The sequence below is a fragment of the Anomaloglossus baeobatrachus genome, chromosome 3 (genome assembly GCF_048569485.1).
Source record: "Anomaloglossus baeobatrachus isolate aAnoBae1 chromosome 3, aAnoBae1.hap1, whole genome shotgun sequence".
Taxonomy (NCBI): domain Eukaryota; kingdom Metazoa; phylum Chordata; class Amphibia; order Anura; family Aromobatidae; genus Anomaloglossus; species Anomaloglossus baeobatrachus.
In genome coordinates this window covers 240612164-240632200 of record NC_134355.1, presented here as the reverse complement: position 1 = coordinate 240632200, position 20037 = coordinate 240612164, and positions in this window count along the sequence as shown.

Here is a 20037-nt window from a genome sequence, read left to right as displayed (position 1 = left end):
CTTATCACCAATTTGCAGATGTATTTTCCAAAAAGGGATCTGAGACTCTACCACCCCACCGATCGTATGATTGTGCCATCGATCTCATACCTGGTACCGAACCACCTTGAGGTAGAGTGTACCCACTATTAATCACTGAGACAGAGGCCATGTCAGCCTACATAGAGGAGAGCTTGGAGAAAGGGTTCATTATGAAGCCTGTATCACCTGCGGGAGCAGGATTCTTTTTCGTTCGGAAAAAGGAAAGGGACTTACGGCCATGCATTTATTACCCTGGTCTCAATGCCATTACAGTAAAAAATAAATACCCGTTACCTCTAATTTCCGAACTATTTGACCCCTTGAGAGGGGCTTGCATTTTTACAAAACTGGACCTGTGGGGGACATATAATTTGGTAAGAATCCGAGAGGGTAACGAGTGGAAAACGGCATTTAAAACTCGTGATGGCCACTACGAGTACCTCATCATGCCTTTCGGACTATGTAATGCCCCTGCAGTGTTCCAGGATTTTGTAAATGATGTGTTTAGGGATTTACTTCTGTCATCCGTCGTAGTCTATCTAGACGACATTTTGATCTACTCCCCCGATTTAGAAACACATTGATGCAATGTTGCAAGGGTGCTTACCCGATTATGCAACAATTCTCTCTATGCCAAGCTTGAAAAATGTATTTTTGAGCAACCATCTCTTCCTTTTTGGGTTATATTGTTTCCCATCAAGGACTAGCGATGGATCCCGCTAAGGTCATGGCGGTGAGGAATTGGACAGAACCAAGGTCGTTGAAGGCTATTCAATGGTTTCTTGGTTTTGTAAACTACTATAGACAATTTATTCCTTATTTTTCCACGCTGGTTTCTCCTTTAGTGGCTCTCATGTTCGAGCCTTAACCTCTCTGAAAGAGCATTTCTCAAGGTCTCCAGTATTACATTGACTTAATGTAGAAAAACCCTTTTTGATGGAGGTGGATGCTTCCTCCGTAGGAGCTGGAACAATCTTATATCAAAAAGATGATAATGGGAGAAAAAGACTGTGTTTATTCTTTTCAAAAACGTTTTCTTCTGCAGAGAGAAACTACACTATTGGCAACAGAGAGCTGTTAGCTATGAAACTGGCTTTTTTGGAATGGCGTTACCTTTTGGAAGTGTTACGTTACCACCGGAGCCCGCTCCATCGACTTCTACTCTGATCGCCAGGCGATGCCGTGTTCCTGCCATAGATAGTGCTGGTGATGGGAGAGGAGTTGATGCCAGTGGCGCCGGTGGGCGCAGGCTCCGCTCATCCACTGGTCTCAGTTTCCTGGTGATCTGCAGTCCCACTGGCTGACTGTAGGTTACGGGTATCTCCCAGCTGAAGTACCATCATTCAGCTACAGTCTATGGGCACACCACACCCTTTATAATGCCCCTCCTGTCTGCTGACCTCTGTCAGAGATAGTTCTGAAAATTCTGGCTCCTTTTTCGTCCTGTTCTGTGATTTCGTGCGCTGATTACCGCTTGTTTCCTGACTACCATCCTGCCTGCTGTTTTTGTACCTTGCTGCCCGGTCCGGTTTTGACCTCTGCTTGTTTCTGATTACGTTCTTGCCTGCCGATTCTGTCCCTGTTCTGCAATTGCTGGTTTGACCCTGCCTGACGACTACTCTCTCAGACTGCAGCCTTCCACAGGTAGTGATCTCCAGGGCCCTGTGTAATTCCAAATCCCTGTATAAGGGTTAAAGGGTTTCAGGGTTCTGGGGATCCTGCTTGGTGAGTGGTTTCCCTCTTGCCTGTCCATTACAGCCCGTCTGAGTCTGTGGATCCAGGCAAGCATTACAGGAAGGAGCTAAACACCCATTCCAAGTATTTACCGACCATAAAAATTTGATCTTTCTTCAAATAGCTCAACGACTTAATGCAAGACAAGCTCGCTGGTCTTTATTTTTCTCTCATTTTGATTTTACTGTTCATTATCTGTCTGGAGACAAAAATCTTAGAGCTGATGCTCTTTCATAATCATGCCTGTCTCAGGAAGAGGAGAACGAGGAACCTAGACTTATTGTTCCATCTGAGGCTTTCCGTGACATTTCGGCTGTATCCTTGGATCAAATACCTCCAGGGAATAGGTTCGTTCCACCCAACAAACAGAATGATGTTCTCTCTTGGGTTCATACCTCCAAGGTAAGGGGACATTTTGGGGTCCGTCGTACCCGCGAGCTAGACGAAAGATGGTACTGGTGGCCACGTTCGGCTCGAGACGTACGAGAGTACTTGCAAGCCTGCGTGTCTTGTGCAAGGAATAGACCTTCCCGCCAGAGACCTGCCGGTTTATTACATCCCTTACCGGTTCAAGATAGGCCATGGGAGGTTATGGGGATGGACTTTGTGGGTGATTTTCCACAGTCCCGAGGTTATAAGTTTATCTTGGTGATTTCTGATAATTTCACTCACATGTAAAGATGAGCCACCCCCTGGAGTTCGAGTTCGGTTCGGTTCGTCGAACGGTGCCCCGTTCGACGAGCCATTCGACGAGCCGTTTGATGAACCTCTCGAACCCCATTGAAAACAATGAGAGGCAATCACAAACACATAAAAACACATTATAAATGTACACTAAGGCGGGCTTTGCACGCTGCGACATCATTAACAATGTGTTACCGATGCTGCAGCGATAGTCCCGCCCCCGTCGCACGTTCGATATATAGTGAAAGCTGCCGTAGCGATTATTATCGCTACGGCAGCTTTACACACACATACCTGCCGTGCGACGTCCCTCTGGCCGGCGACCCACCTCCTTCCTTAGGGGGCGGGTCGTGCGGCGTCACAGTGACGTCCCACGGCAGGCGGCCAATTGAAGTGGAGGGGCGGAGATGAGCAGGATGTAAACATCCCGCCCACCTCCGTCCTTCTCATTGCAGCCGGCGGCAGGTAAGGTGAAGTTCCTCGCTCCTGCGGCTTCATACACAGCGATGTGTGCTGCCGCAGGAGCGAGGAACAACATCGCACCTGTCGCAGCACCGGCATTATGGAAATGTCGGAGGCTGCAGCGATGATACGATAACGACGCTTTTGCGCTCGTTCATCGTATCAAAAAGGATTTGCACGTTGCGATATCGACTGCGACGCCGGATGTGCGTCATTTTCGATTTGACCCCACCGACATCGCACGTGCAATGTCGCAACGTGCAAAGCCCGCCTTACAGTTAATAAACATTGCTATAACACTTACCGGTGCCCGCGATGCGTCCTGCACTCTGTCTCCCGCCGCTTTTCCATCGGTAATCGCTGCGTCCTCCCGGTAACCAGCAGTGATGCAGGACCTATCGTGATGTCAAAATAACCATGTGACCAGTCACGTGTCTATTATCTCATTGGCTACAGACTGGTCACATGGCTTTGACGTCATGCTTGGTCCTGTCATTGCACTCTCCAGTACACAGTGCACGTTTGTGTATCGCCGTGTACCGGCGACATGCTCTGGCACACAATCGACTCCCCGTTCTGCTTCCCCGTTCCATTATTGACCGGCTGACCCAGCCGGTAAATAACAGAGATCACCGATGCCATAGCAACACACCTGTTAGCGGTGACGTCACCGCTAATAGCCACAGCGACACCGGGAATCACGTGCTCGGAGCACCATTGCTATGGCAATCCGTCTGTCAGCGGTGACGGTACCGCTAGCAGCCAGCAGCACTGATCACTCATGGAGTGAAAAACCTGCACGGGGAGCAGCGTCTTTCTCCCATGCAGTGCTGCTGATGGAGCAGAGCTGCATGTGTTGAAGGAGAAAGAAGACAGAAGACCATGGATCGTGGAGGGCTGACAGGGAGTAATAAACATGGAGTCTCTAACTGTGTCTGTGTATTTATTTCTTTTAAAGTATTTTTTCTCTGTGTGGTGTCTTTTTTTTAACCCTTTATTGGAGATTCTTAATGGCCGGGTCAAATTTGCCTGACATTAAGAATCTCTGGCTTAATACTAGCTAGTAAAACAAAGCTAGTATTAACTCATTATTACCCAGAAAGCCACCGTCACCAGGGAGCTGGAAGAGTTGGATACAGCGCCAGATGATGGCGCTTCTTTGAGAGCGCCATTTTCTGGGGCGGCTGCGGACTGTAATTTGCATCAGAGGGGACGAGAAACCTTGGGCTAAACTGTGCTGCGGATTCCAATCCCCAGCTGCGTAGTTGTACCCGGCTGGACACAAAAATGGGGCGAAGCCCACGTGGGTTTTTTTCAATCATTTCATGAAATTCATGAAATAATTAAAAAAAGGGCTTCCCTATATTTTTAGTTCCCAGCCGGGTACAAATAGGCAGCTGGGGGTTGGGGTCAGCCCGTACCTAAACTCACGTCATTTTTTTTTTTTTTTAGTTTTCTGGGAAAAGAAAATAAAAAATGCTTCCCTGGATTTTCCATTAACAGTAAGGCAACACCAAGCAGTGGGGGTTAGCAGCCAGTAGCTGCTTGGATTACCCTTAGCTAGCAATACAAAAAATGCAGCGGGAGCACATATATATTTTTTTTATTATTTATTTAAATAACTAAAAAAAATGGGCTTCCATATATTTTGATTGCCTGACATGACAGTGCTGTAAAAATAAATTCTTAAAAAAAATGACGTAGCGCCCCGCGGTGTTTTTTATTTTCAGCGCAGATAAAGCAGACAGCTACCCCCAAGTTTGCCACCCCCATCTGCCTGGTGTTACCTTGGCTGGCAATCAAAATACAGGGAAGCCCATTAATTTTTTTTTATTTAAAAAAATAGTTAGAAAAAAAATGACGTGGGGTCCCCCCATTTTTGATAGCCAGCTAGGGTAAAGCAGACGGCTTTAGCCTGAAAACCACAGCTGCCAGCTTTACCGTGGTTGGGGATCCAATGTGGAGGTCACCCCAGGCTCTTTTTTATAATTATTTTATAAATAATAACAATTACAAAAAAAAGTAGGGTCCTTCCCAAATTGGATCACCAGCCAAGGTAAAGCGGACAGCTGTGGTCTGATATTCTCAGGGTGGGAAGGTCCATAGTTATTGGCACTTCGCAGCCTAAAAATAGCAGGCCGCAGGTGCCCCAGAAATGGCGCATCCACTAGATGCGCCAATCCTAGTGCTTCACCCCAGCTCATCCCATGCCCTGGTGCAGTGGCAAACGGGGTAATAAATGGGGTTGATACTAGCTGTAAGGTTACCTGACATCAAGCCCAGCAGTTTGTGATGTCATGGCGTCATCAGATGCCCGACATCACAAACTGTCAGTACTAACAAAAAAAAATAGACAAAAAAAATGTATTTGAAAAAACACTCCCCAAAATATTCCCTCTTTCACCAATTTATTGTAAGGAAAAAAAAAGGGGGTCCCACGATGACTCTGGACCATCTAGAATATGGGGGGACATGCTCAGGGAACGTGTTCCCCATTTTCTAGGAGTGCAGACCCTCCATGGGAGGAGTATGGGTGCAATGAATCTGCACCCACTCTCCCCGGGTCCACATCAGCAGAGTCCATGTCGTAACTGTTGCCACCAAAGCTGCAATGCCCTGCTCATGAGGTAAGGGCATGCCTAATCAGGAGAACTATTCTACATTTCCAAATATTGGTATTTGCTGATATTATTGCTATTCCACCTACTATATATTAGGGGTAGGATCTTGGAGATGGAATACCCCTTTAAGTCCAGTTATCCTGCTGAATGAATACTAAACAACAGAGCTTGCTATTTAGACATGTTTTCTTGTGGCGTATAATAGACTCTCATGTTTGGTAGTCGTTCAGCAGGGCAACTATAAAATCAAATACCTCCATTTGGAAATGTAGTATAGCTCTCCTGATCAACTATGTTCCTTACCTCATGAGCAGGGCATTGCAGTAGCTTACAGATGCATGGTTACCACCACTCACTGTGTCTCAACACAGGCAGCTGAGCTGACAGCCGCTTTGTGCATGCAGCAGCGTCTATTGTGAAGGAGGGGGCTGCGGGGGATCAACGCTGCACAGATACCGTGGAACACTGGGGAACACTGGTGGGGTTATAGGGGGTGACCTGGCAGGGCCTGGGGAGGAGTTTTCTGTCGCATGTGTAATGGGACCGGAGGGGACCGGGGAGGAGATTTATCTCCCATTTGACATGTTTGTTCATGTCAGATGGGAGATAAATAATTTTTTACCGGCGCTGTCATTTACTGTAACCTGATCATCGGTATACGATGTATACCGGTGATCACAAGAGCGTGGACCGGAAAAAACGGCCTGAATCATGATCTCCAGGGTCTCAACTACCCCTTAAACCCCATAGATTTTCTGACGCTGGGGGGCGCTATTCACTTATTTCTGCCTGCTGTTTAAAAAAATGGCAGATCAGAATAAGGCAACATTCACACGACCGATCCGTTTTTGCAAAAAACGGCCTTTTTTTTCACGGGTGCATCAATGCGGCATCCGTTTCCATTCCGTATACGGTCCGTATGTCATCTGTTTGTCATCCGTGTGCCTTCCATTTTTTTGCGTACTGCAAAAAAACTGAAGGAGGGAAAATACATAAATTTACCCAGGATCCATAGCTTCAACCTACATAAGGCGGTCACATGTTCACTCCAGTGCCATTTTCTACTGCTTTTCACAGCATAGAGCGCTCTGGTGATTTTCCTGTGCTTGTACACTTCATATCAGTCTTTTCTGTCATTATAATAGCAAAAAAGACACATAATGTCCCACTCTCCTGCATTTTGTAATTTTACACCCTTTGGTGCCTTTCTTAGGGCACTAAGGGGTGCTTAGCCATGTATTTAGCCAAAAAAAAAAATTTGAAAAAAAAATGACGTGGGGTTCCCCCTATTTTTGTAGCCAGCTAGGGTAAAGCAAACAGCTGCAGCCTGCAGACCACAGCTGGCAGCTTCACCTTGACTGGTAATCCAAAACTGAGGGCAGCCCACGCTGTTATTTTAAATTAAATAAATAATTAAAAAAAAAACGCGGTCCCACCAAAATTGGATCACCAGCCAAGGTAAAGCAGACAGCTGGGGTCTGATATTCTCAGACTAGGGAGGTCCATGGTTACTGGGCTCTCCCCAGCCTGAAAATAGCAGGCCGCAGCCGCCCCAGAAGTGGCGCATCCATTAGATGCGCCAATCCTGGTGCTTCACCCCAACTCTTCCCGTGCCCTGGTGCGGTGGCAAACGGGGTAATATATGGGGTTAATACCAGATGTGTAATGTCACCTGGCATCAAGCCCTGGGGTTCGTGAGGTCAGGCATCTATCAGATACCCGACATCACCAACCCAGTCAGTAATAAAAAAAATAGACGACAAACACATTTTTATTTGAAAAAACACTGCCCAAAACATTCCCTCTTTCACCAATTTATTAGAAAGAAAAACAAATCCAGGTCTGCTGTAATCCGAGGGGTTCCCATGACGATCCATACCATAGTCAATGTCCCAGTCAATGAAGAACAGAATGTTCCCCATTGGCTGGGAGAGCAATGCAGTGACCTGACCTGAGTGATCAATAGGTCAGCCCAGGTCACTGCAGGGGATGACGAGTGCTGCTGTCAGGAGCGAGGTACATTACCTGCGGTGACGATCTCCTGCACTGCTGACAGCAGAGCTGTCACTGACTTCAATGACCGCCGACTTCACAGCCAAGTATCGCGGGAGCCTGTGACGTCATCGCTAGTCACAGTCTCGCGTCAACAAGAGGAAATGTGAAGCGGCGGCCATGGAGGACAGTGACAGTGCTGAGGTCGGGAGGGCGGGACTTCATCACCGCAGGTAAGCTGAGCAGGGCCATGTGTGCAGAGTGCGAGGTGGGTGGAGCTAAGTGGGGTAATGTGAGCAGAGTGCCAGGTGGGTGGAGCTAAGCGGGGTAATGTGTGCGGAGTGCGAGGTGGGTGGAGCCAAGTGGGGGCCATGCGTGCAGAGTGTGAGGTGGGTGCAGCCAAGTGGGTTAATGTGTGCAGAGTGCAAAGTGGGTGGAGCCTAGCGGGGCCATGTGTGCGGACGGCAGAGTGCTAAGTGGGTGGAGCCTAGCGGGGCCATGTGGCGCTGAGGACATCAGTGCCGGGGGACTGCATGGCTGGGGATAGGTGAGTGTGAGTGTGTGTACATGCCGAGTGCAGGAGGGGGGCGGAGCCCAGCGGGGAAGTGTCGGCTCCCTGCACACGTAACTAGGGTAAATATCGGGTTACCAAGCAAAGCGCTTTGCTTGGATACCCGATATTTATCTTGGTTAACAGGCTGCCAGCGATAGCTCCCTGCACACTGTAGCTGTAAAAAGCCCTGCTTTTGGTGATCGAACCGTTCTCGAATTTAACTCGAACTGTCGAGCTATTAGCAAAACGCTCGAGTTCGAGTTCGATCTCGAGCACCCCCCAAAAATCACTCGAACATGAAATTGGCGAACCTCGAACATTGCTCAACTCTACTCACATGGTTCATTTAGTTCCCCTTCCTCGTATCCCATCGTCTTGAGTACTTGCCAACTCTTTATCAAACACGACTTTCGACTACACGGTTTTCCGGATAGGATCGTTTGTGATCGGGGGCCTCAGTTCACCTACTGGTTCTGGAGGAATTTATGCCAACTTCTCAGCGTTGAAATGAATATTTCGTCTTCCTACCATCCTGAAACAAATGGATTGGTAGAACATACTAACCAATCTCTCGTTACGTATTTACGACATTTTTTCTCAGCTAACCATGATGATTGGTCGCCATGGGCTGAATTTGCGCTAAATAATTCTGTCTCAGAAGCAATGGGGCAAACTCCATTTATTTTAAACACTGGGCAACATCCCAGAATACCAGTACCCTTGCCGGTTACATCCTCTTCTCCAGCCATTTCAGACTGGGCGTCAGCGGCTAGGGAGGTCTGTAAAAATACCCAAGCAGCCATTGCGGCTGCCAAGGAGCGTATGAAAACTGCAGCAGACAAATTTCGTCGTCCAGCACCTGTTTTCTCGCCAGGAGATTATGCTTGGTTGTCTGCCAAAAATGTTAGACTGAAAGTACAGTCTACTAAGTTCGCACTGAGGTAGTTAGGTCCCTATGAGGTACTGAGGCAGATAAATCCAGTTGTGTATCAACTCCATATTCCATCTCATCTCCAGATTCATGATACATTCCATGTTTCCTTATTTAAGCCCGTGGGACTTACTAATGACTCTAGAGCCGATCCAGCATCCCCCAATTCCTCCTCGTACGATTTCCCAGTACGGGACATTGTGGAGACGAAGGTGGTTAGGGGCTGGTGCTTCTTTTTAATTGTTTGGGAAGGCTATGGACCTGAACTCCGATCTAGGGAACCTGTGGAGAATATAAGGGCTCCTGATTTGATCACTGCCTTTGAGTGCCAGAGGAGTTGGGGTCTTAGAGAGGGGCATACTGTCACAAACCAAGCTGCGGCGTCTTCTCGGATGCCTCCTGGGACGATTTCCCCCCTATGCTCGGCCTTGTTCGGTTCGCTTCCTTGAGTCTCAGGTACTGACCCGAACATCGAGGTGTTTTCAGCCTAAGTCCTGGGTTGTGTCTTATGAGCATGCTCAGCCTGATAATCTCAATTCTGAGACTAAAGGCCCCGTTACACGCTACGATATATCGGGCAATATGTCGTCGGGGTCACGGATTCGGTGACGCACATCCGGCATCGTTTGACATATCGTAGCGTGTGACAGCTACGAGCGACTGTTAACGAGCAAAAATACTTACCTTATCGTTGCTCGTTGACACGTCATTCATTTTCAAAATATCAGTCAAATTCCTGGAAGCAGATTGTTCGTCGTTCCTGAGGCAGCACACATTGCTCCGTGTGACACCTCGGGAACGACGAACACAGCTTATGCCGGCAATGAGGAAAGAAGGAGGTGGGCGGGATGTTACGTCCCGCTCATCTCCGCCCCTCCGCTTCTATTGGGCAGCCGCTGTGTGACGTCGCTGTTTGGGAGGTAAGTACGTGTGATAGGGGTGACCGACTTAGTGCGAAACGGGCAACAAATTGCCCGTGACGCACAAACGATGGGGGCGGGTGCAATCGCACATGCGATCACACGATAAATCAACGCATGTAATGGGGCCTTAAATCAGTGGTTCAGGCTTCTGAGCATGCTCAGACACTTAGTGCATCAGGTGTCCAGATGATGTGGCGCAATCCTATTGGCCATGGTAATATCACAGATGATGTGGTGTGATCTCATTGGCCGTAGTGACATCACAGATGATGTGGTACGATCCCATTGGCCACAGTGACGTCATCAGTGATGTGTGGTCACATGGAAGACCGCTCATTGGTTATGGTTTGGGCGGACCATAGGGATCTCCATCAGGTGGGCTGTCCTTAGGTTATATAGGCCTTTGGCACCCACATGGCCGCTCTCAATCGTCTTCATATGTGGTGCAGCAAGCACTTACAACGTTAGTACAGGGCAAGGCGTCGAAGTCCTCTGGGACTGATACAGGGTTAGGAGTAGAGTTGAGCGCGGTTCGTGGTTCGAGGTTCGGCAGTTCTAGGTTCGGGTAATTTTGGGAGGTGTTCTAGATAGAACTAGAACTCGAGCTTTTTGCTAAAAGTTCGGCAGTTCGAGTTACGTTCGAGAACGGGTCGATCAGCAAAAGCGTGGCTTTTTACAGCTAATGTGTGTAGGGAGCCATCGCTGGCAGCCTGCGTTAAGCTGGTAACCAAGATAAATATCGGGTATCCAAGCAAAGTGCTTTGGTTAGTAACCCGATATTTACCCTGGTTACTTGTGCAGGGAGCCGACACTTCCCCGCTCGGCTCCGCCCCCCTCCTGCACTCGGCATGTACACATACACACACACACTCACACTCACCTGTCCCCAGCCATGCAGTCCCCGACACTGACGTCTTCAGCGCCACATGGCCCCGCTAGGCTCCACCCACTTCGCACTCTGCCGCTCGCAAACATGGCCCCGCTAGGCTCCACCCACTTCGCACTCCGCCACCTGCACACATGGCCCCGCTTGGCTCCACCAACCTTGCATGCCGCACACATTACCCCATTCGGCTTACCTGCGGTGATGAAGTCCTGCCCTCCCGACCTCAGCGCTGTCACTGTCCTCCATGGCCGCCGCTTCACATCTCCTCCTCTCGCTGCAAGCCGAGACTGTGACTAGCGGTGACGTCACAGGCTCCTGCGATACTTGGCTGTGAAGGCGGCGGTCATTGAAGTCAGTGACAGCTCTGCTGTCAGCAGTGCAGGAGATCATCACCGCAGGCAATGTACCTTGCTCCTGACAGCAGCACTTGTCAAGCCCTGCAGTGACCTGGGCTGACCTATTGATGCTAGCTCAGGTCACTGCACTGCTCTCCCAGCCAATGAGGAACATTCTGTTCTTCATTGACTGGGACAGTGACTATGGTATGGATCGTCATGGGAACCCCTCGGATTACAGCAGACCTGGATTTGTTTTTCTTTCTAATAAATTGGTGAAAGAGGGAATGTGTTGGGGAGTGTTTTTTCAAATAAAAATGTGTTTGTCGTCTATTTTTTTTTTATTACTGACTTGGTTGGTGATGCTGGGTATCTGATAGACGCCTGACATCACCAACCCCAGGGCTTGATGCCAGGTGACATTACACATCTGGTATTAACCTCATATATTACTAGGCTGGGGAGAGTCCAATAACCATGGACCTCCCTAGTCTGAGAATATCAGACCCCAGCTGTCTGCTTTTACCTTGGCTGGTGATCCAATTTTGGGGGTACCCCCACATGTGTTTTTTTTAAATTATTTATATAATTTAAAATAACAGCATGGGGTGCCCTCAGTTTTGGATTACTAGTCAAGGTGAAGCTGCCAGCTGTGGTGTGCAGGCTGCAGCCATCTGCTTTACCCTAGCTGGCTATCAAAAATAGGGGGAACCCCACGTCATTTTTTTTAAATTTTTTTTTTTGGTAAATACAAGGCTAAGCACCCCTTAGTGCCACATAAAAGGCACCAAAGGGTGCAAAATTACAAAATGCAGGAGAGTGGGACATTATGTGTATTTCTGCCATTATAATGACAGAAAAGACTGATATGAAGTGTACAAGCACAAGAAAATCACCAGAGCGCTCTACGCTGTGAAAAGCAGTAGAAAATGGCACTGGCGTGAACATGTGACCGCCTCATGTAGGTTGAAGCTATGGATCCTGGGTAAATTTATGTATTTTCCCTCCTTCATTTTTTTTTGCAGTATGCAAAAATAACGGAATTTACACGGATGACAATCGGATGACATACGGACCGTATACGGAACGGAAACGGATGCCACACGGATGCACCTGTGAAAAAAACAGACCGTTTTTTGCGGACCGCAAAAACGGATCAGTCGTGTGAATGTATCCTTATTCTAATCTGCCGTTTATAAACAGCAGGCAGAAATAAGTGAATAGCGCCCCCGAGCGTCAGAAAATCTCCGGGATTTCAGGGGTAGCTGAGACCCTGGAGACTATGATTCAGGCCAGTTTTTTCCGGTCCCCGCTCACGTGATCACAGGTATACACCGTATATCGATGATCACATTACAGTAAATGACAGCAGCGGTAAAAAATTATTTATCTCCCATCTGGCATGAACAAACATGTCAGATGGGAGATAAATCTTCTCCCCAGTCCCCCCCGGTCCCCCTGTGTCGCCAAAGTGACCCCCCCGACCCACTCCCGGAAATCCAAGATGGCCGCGCGCACAACAGCACGCCGGCCACATTCACCCTACTCCTCTGATTTCTGTTGCATGTGCCATGACACATGCGACAGAAAACTCCTCCCCAGGCCCTGCCAGGTCACCCCCTATAACCCCACCAGTGTTCCACGGTGTCCCACGGTACCTGTGCAGCGTTGATCTCCCGCGGCCCCCTCCTTCACAATAGACGCTGTCGCATGCACAGAGCGGCTGTCAGCTCAGCTTCCTGTGTTCAGACACAGTGAGTGGATTTAACCATGCATCTGTAAGCTACTGCAATGTCCTGCTCATTAGGTAAGGAACATAGTTTATCAGGAGAGCTACACTATATTTCCAAATGGAGGTATTTGATTTTATAGTTGCCCTGAACGACTACCAAACATGAGAGTCCGTTATACGCCACAAAAAAACATGTCTAAATAGCGAGCTCTGTTGTTTAGTATTCATTCAGCTGGATAACTGGACTTAAAGGGGTATTCCATCTCCAAGATCCTATCCCCAATATATAGTAGGTGGAATAGCAATAATATCAGCAAATACCAATATTTGGAAATGTAGAATATTTCTCCTGATTAGGCATGCCCTTACCTCATGAGCAGGGCATTGCAGCTTTGGTAGCAACAGTTACGACATGGACTCTGCTGATGTGGACCCGGGGAGAGTGGGTGCAGATTCATTGCACCCATACTCCTCACATGGAGGGTCTGCACTCCTAGAAAATGGGGGATACGTTCCCTGAGCGTGTCCCCCCATATTCTAGACGGTCCAGAGTCATCGTGGGACCTCCTTATTTCTTTTCCTTACAATAAATTGGTGAAAGAGGGAATGTTTTGGGGAGTGTTTTTTCAAATAAATTTTTTTTTGTCTATTTTTTTGTTAGTACTGACAGTTTGTGATGTCGGATATCTGATAGACACCATGACATCACAAACTGCTGGGCTTGATGTCAGGTGACTTTACAGCTAGTATCAACCTTATTTATTACCCCGTTTGCCACTGCACCAGGGCACGGGATGAGCTGGGGTGAAGCACCAGGATTGGCGCATCTAGTGGATGCACCACTTCTGGGGCACCTGCGGCCTGCTATTTTTAGGCTGTGAAAGGCCAATACCTATAATAACCTTCCCACCCTGAGAATACCAGACCACAGCTGTCCACTTTACCTTGGCTGGTGATCCAATTTTGGGGGGACTCTACTTTTTTTGTAATTATTATTATTTATAAAATAATTATAAAGAAAGAGCTTGGGGTGACCTCCACATTGGATCCCCAACCACGATAAAGCTAGCAGCTGTGGTTTTCAGGCTACAGCCTTCTGCTTTACCCTAGCTGGCTATCAAAAATGGGGGGACCCCACGTCTTTTTTTTTAACTATTTTTTTAAATAAAAAAAATTAATGGGCTTCCCTGTATTTTGATTGCCAGCCAATGTAACGCCAGGCAGATGGGGGTGGCAACCCATAGCTGTCTGCTTTATCTGCGCTGAGAATCAAAAATACCACGGAGCGCTACGTCATTTTTTTTAAAGATTTATTTTTACAGCACTGTGATGTCAGGCAATGAAAATACAGGGAAGCCCTTTTTTTTTTTAGTTTTTTAAATAAATAATTAAAAAAAATATATATGGGCTCCCACTGCATTTTTTGTATTGCTAGCTAAGGGTAATCCAAGCAGCTACTGGCTGCTAACTCCCACTGCTTGGTTTTACCTTCACTGGCAATGGAAAATCCAGGGAAGCATTTTTTATTTTTTTTGCCAAAAAACTACAAAAAAAATGACGTGCGCTTCGCCATAATTTTGTATGCTAGCCAGGTACAGCAGGCAGGTACAGGCTGCCCCCAACCCCCAGTTGCCTATTTGTACCCGGCTGGGAACCAAAAATATAGGGAAGACCGTTTTTTTTAATTATTTCACTTATTTTATGAAATAATTAAAAAACAAATTACGTGGGCTTCGCCCCATTTTTGTGTCCACCCAGGTACAACTAGGCAGCTGGGGATTGGAATCCGCAGCACAGGTTAGCCCAAGGTTTCTGGGCGCCTCTGCTGTGAATTGCAATCCGCAGCCGCCCCAGAAAATGGCGTTTTCATAGAAGCGCCATTATCTGGCGCTGTATCCAACTCTTCCAGCAGCCATGTTTATTAATCCCTCTTATCCCTCCATGATCCATGCTCTTCTGTCTTTCTCCTTCAGCCCATGCAGCTCTGCTCCATGAGCAGCACAGCATGGGAGAAAGACGCTGCTGCTCCCTGTGCAGTCTTCACTCCATGAGTGATCAGTGCTGCTGGCTGTTAGCGGTAATGTTACCGCTGACAGACGGTTACCATAGCAATGGTGCTCCGATCATGTGATTCCTGGTGCCGCTGTTAGCAATGACGTCACCGCTAACAGGCACGTTGCTATGGCAACGGTGATCTCCTTATTGACCGGCTGTGTCAGCCGGTCCCTAACGGAACGACAAAGCAGAACGGGGAGTCAACCATGTGCCAGAGCATGTCGCCGTTACACGGCGATACACACATGTGCACCGTGTACCGGAGAGATGCAATGACAGGACCTAGCATGACGTCAAAGCCATGTGACCAGTCTGTAGCCAATGAGATAATAGACACCTGACTGGTCACATGGCTATTTTGATGTCACGATAGGACATGTAATCAGTGCTGGTTCCCGGAGGACGCAGCGATCATCGGGAGGAATAACGACAGGAGACAGAGTGCAGGACGGATTGCGGGCACCAGTAAGTGTTATGGCAATGTTTATTAACTGTATGTGTACATTTATAATGTGTTTTTATGTGTTTGTGATTGCCTCCCATTGTTTTCTATGGGGTTCGAGTGGTTCGTCGAAACGGTTCACCGAACCGAACTCGAACGCGACCTCCGTTCAACGAACCAAGCTCGAGCCGAACCGCGACCGGTTCGCTCATCTCTAGTTAGGAGGCAGGTGTAGGGCGAGGCGTCGCGGTCACATCAGACCGATTTAGAGTCAGTTGCCGATTAGGCAGAGCTTCTGGGCTACGCTAGTACTGGGTTCACTGGTGGTTAGCCGGTGGAACTCCACATTAGTCCTTGATAGGAGCTAGTGACCTCATTGACTCCTCTACACACCCTTTGAGTCTCCTCAATTGTGGGATACGGTTAGTGTCCAATAAATATACCCTATTCGTACTGTGTAAACCATATATATATTTGCTTCTGTGAAGTAACAGAAGTGATAAGTCGTAACCTGACGCTGTGAAATAACAGTGCTCGGTAGAGTTTATATTAGAGGATCCGTGTGATCTGTAACTCGAGGTCTCTGGCCTTGGCGCCCTGTGCAGTAACAGACTTGCCATTACTATAGCTATACCCCATTCCTCTCTGTGTTGTAATAGAGTTCAGGGTCTTACCTTTACTCCTGTGGGTTCTTTAACTCAGGGGACTCTGATATTTAGTAGCATTTGCCTAGTTGCAGTTCAGGCACATATCTACCAGCAGCAGCCATAACATCACTGCACGGTGGACCCTGACTTATGATAGGCATATTTATCCATCTATTAGTCCATGGGTCCCCAATTCCAGTCCTCAAGGGCCGCAAACAGTGCAGGTTTTCAGGATTTCCTTAGTATTGCACAGGTGATAATTTAATCACCTGCACAGTTGATGATTCCAACACCCATGCAATGCTAAGGAAATCCTGAAAACCTGCACTGTTGGCGGCCCTCGAGGACTGGAGTTGGGGAACCCTGTATTAGTCTATCAGCTAGCCATACCGTAACATCTAGGCCACACCTGTCAGGGTAAAATACTGGTTTGCCACTCTGTTAGAATCATGGTACAGGAGTACATTTTGCCAGATGCTTCACCCCATGGAAAGGGACGCGCGCATGCGAGGGTATCAAAACCATCTTGTATTAAATCCTAAAAGAAGTTATCTCCAAAACATTAATGAGACACACAGTGTGTATAGCTCTTCTAGACTTCCAAGCCCAGAAAAATAGATTCGTTATTGCAGAAACATAAGCAGGAACAGCAGTTGAGATGATTATCTGTTGCGGGCGGGGGCCGCTGCCGCATCTCTCTCTCGGGGGCCTGCTCAGATCCGGGATACTGCTACAGCTCGAGTGGTGACTGGACCCGGGCTCTCACGGCCGCACGTCCTCACAACCGTCGGAAAGGGGATATTTACAGGGGAGGTGAGGGATGGTAGCAGCGCCGCTGTATGGTGATGGGGCACCCAGGGCTGATGGAGCAGGACAGCAAGATGGGATCCCATCCACGGGTAGGAGCCTGACTGGACCGGGGGACAATGGTGTACTCAAACTTCAGTAATTTCACACAAGTCCAGTAGCAAACCAAGTTGCCAGTGGCCGGCTGCCTTAGGAGGGTGCATTCGGGTTCCGCACCCAGGTTAATGAACAGGTATACCTTCCTCTTGCACTTTGTGTTTGTCTTTCCTTCTGGACGACTTTGCATGGAACAGAGAAGTCCACTCCCGGTTCTGTGTGTGTTGGGAGCTGTGGCCCGTGAAAGTTGACCCTTGGGATCTCAGTGGGTTCTGACGGACACCCTATTCCCCGTGTTGGGCTTCTGTTTCGCTCTATCTGGGCAGTTAATGGGACAAAGTCTGGAACCTTGTCCCCGGCTAGATAATTGGAGAGGGACTTGCAACCTTCCTTGCCCTAGGGTCCAGGCACTCCGACTGTGCACAACCTCCAGACCGGATTCCCGCTGTCGGCACCGGCGGGCTACAACCCTGCCCTGGTCCACTTTAGGCCTTCCGCGACCGGATCTCCGTCGCCTGTGGCCCTGTTCACTGTCTGCCACCTAGCCGGGTAGTCCAAGGGCTACTACCCCTGACTACACTGCACAGTCTTCACTTGACTTCCACTTGACTGTCTACACTTCAAAACCTGAACTTGATCTGTTGTGTTCCCGCCACTGACACCTCAGGACCTCTAGGTGGGTGTTCTCATCTGCCTGATCCTGCCCACTGGTGTGTCCTTATTATCATGAGGGGGTGGCTAGCGTTTAATGGCTGTGCGTTATGCCTAAGTGTGGGTTTCTGGTAGTAACAAGGAGGATGTACAACTTTTGTGACTACCTGGTTTTGCCAGGGCGTCACATATCTACACCACAATACTCATTACAGAACTTTAAAAAAGTGTTAATTAGCAGTTTCAAAGCTCAGAAAAAGTCAGTGTCATGGGGCTACCATGACAGAAAGTGGTCTGTTTTAGACTACGGGTTAGAAGGTTGCAGCACATGACTACATGCCTGCGTAGAGCTGCTTTCCTTTCCTGTTAACCATGCAAATTTCCTTTGTGCTGTTGCTGCAAGGGTTAAAGCTGTTCATTTGTCTCCTAATGCTATTCATCCTGGCCTATCTAAGCTGTTCTATTTTATCCGCACCCCTCTGCTATAAGTATTCACCTCTTAAGGCCCCGTCACACGCAACGACGTATCTAACGATATATCGCCGGGGTCACGGATTCTGTGACGCACATCCGGCATCGTTAGCGACGTCGTTGTGTGTGACACCAATGAACGTCCGTTAACGATCAAAAATACTCACCTTATTGTTGATCGTTGACACGTCGTTCATTTTCAAAACATCGTTGTTTGTTGAGGACACAGGTTGTTCGTCGTTCCCGAGGCAGCACACATCGCTACGTGTGACACCTCGGGAACGACGAACTACAGCTTACCTGTGGCCGCCGGCAATGAGGAAGGAAAGAGGAGGGCGGGATGTTGCGGCCGCTCATCTCCGCCTTTCCGCTTCAATTGGGCGGCCGCTTAGTGATGCTGCTGTGACGCCGCATAAACCGCCCCCTTAGAAAGGAGGCGGTTCACCGGCAACAGCGACGTCGCTAGGCAGGTAAGTCCGTGTGACGGGTCCTAATGATTTTGTGCGCCACGGGCAGCGATTTGCCCATGACACACAAACGACGGGACAGGGTGCTTTCACCAGCGATATCGCTAGCGATATTACTGCGTGTGACGGGGCCTTTAGCCTGGGTAATTGCCAGTGATAGTCTGGTATTGATATGGAGGTGTGATCCAAGGAAAGAAAAGTCGATTTGGACTCGTTCTTAAAGATACCTGCCTGGAACTTTGTTTGACCCTTGTCTGTCTTATTCCCTTTGTGTCATTCCCTTTGTGTCATTATATAGTGTTCTTTCTGCCCTGTGCACTAGTAAAGGCTGAGTTTAGGGTAAGACAAGGATAGGAACGTGATTGCTGCACGTGGAAAATAACCCATCTAGGGACATCAGGGAGCTCAGTGTTGCCTACGGTAAGTATCAGGAGTTGCCTTTAGTTTTTATCCCTTGAGGCAGTATTCCCCTTCCCTTCTGTCTCACTGTGCGCCATTTGGCTCCTTTGTTGAATGTGACAAAAAGTTGGTTGAATTCAACCTGGGTGTTACTTCTTTGTCACACCTCAAGCTGGAGAGAAAATATTTCTAAGTGATCTGGCATGAAGGAAAAACCCTATTCCAGTTCTAGAATTCTGTATTAGATTATATGACTTTACTCTTAAACTTCTGTAGAGATCATTCAAAGGTGTGTGGTAACATGATAGAATAAAATAAAAATAAGAGTTTTATAAAGATAAAACATTTTCTGTTTTCTTTAAGAGAAAAGCTATGAAATAGTCATATGTTAAAGGGAACCTGTCACCTAGAATATGCGTTCTGAGCTATCAGCAGACGCATGTGTGCCCTAATTACACTTCCCTACCCATCCCTGTGCTGTAAAATTGTATAATATGAAAGTAATAAAAAATGTTTTATTATCTTCATATTTCGTATGTAAATAGTAGGGAATGTGGTCACAGGGGAGGCGCCTTTCCCTATGAATGTCTGCATATTTCCGTCGTATCCCACCCCTGTGGGCGTGATACCATGGAGCGACGTCCCTGTCGCTCATTCTATCCTGCGAGCATTGCGGCAGGCATCTCTTCTGGGTTCTCCTTGTCAGTTTCAGATGCACACTGCACATGAAGGCGACTATTGAAAATCCGGAAAAGAAGCCTGCCGCAATGCTCGCAGGATAAAATGAGCAACGGGGACGTTTCTCCATGGGGGCGTGATACCACGGAAATATGCAGACGTCCATAGGGCAAGGCGCCGCCCCTGTGACCACATTCCCTACTATTTACATACGAAATATGAAGGTAATAAAACGCTTTTTATTACTTTCATATTATACAATTTTACAGCACAGCTGGAGTGATCATGTGCGGCTATATTCACTGCCCCGCACACATCAGCGCTGGGGGGCAGTGAATAGGCACGGTATACTCACCGTTCCCTGCAGCATCGCGATGTCCTCCTTTCTGCCGGCCCGCTGATCTGTGTAGATAGCGCGCACAGCGATGACGTTATCACTCTCCACACACA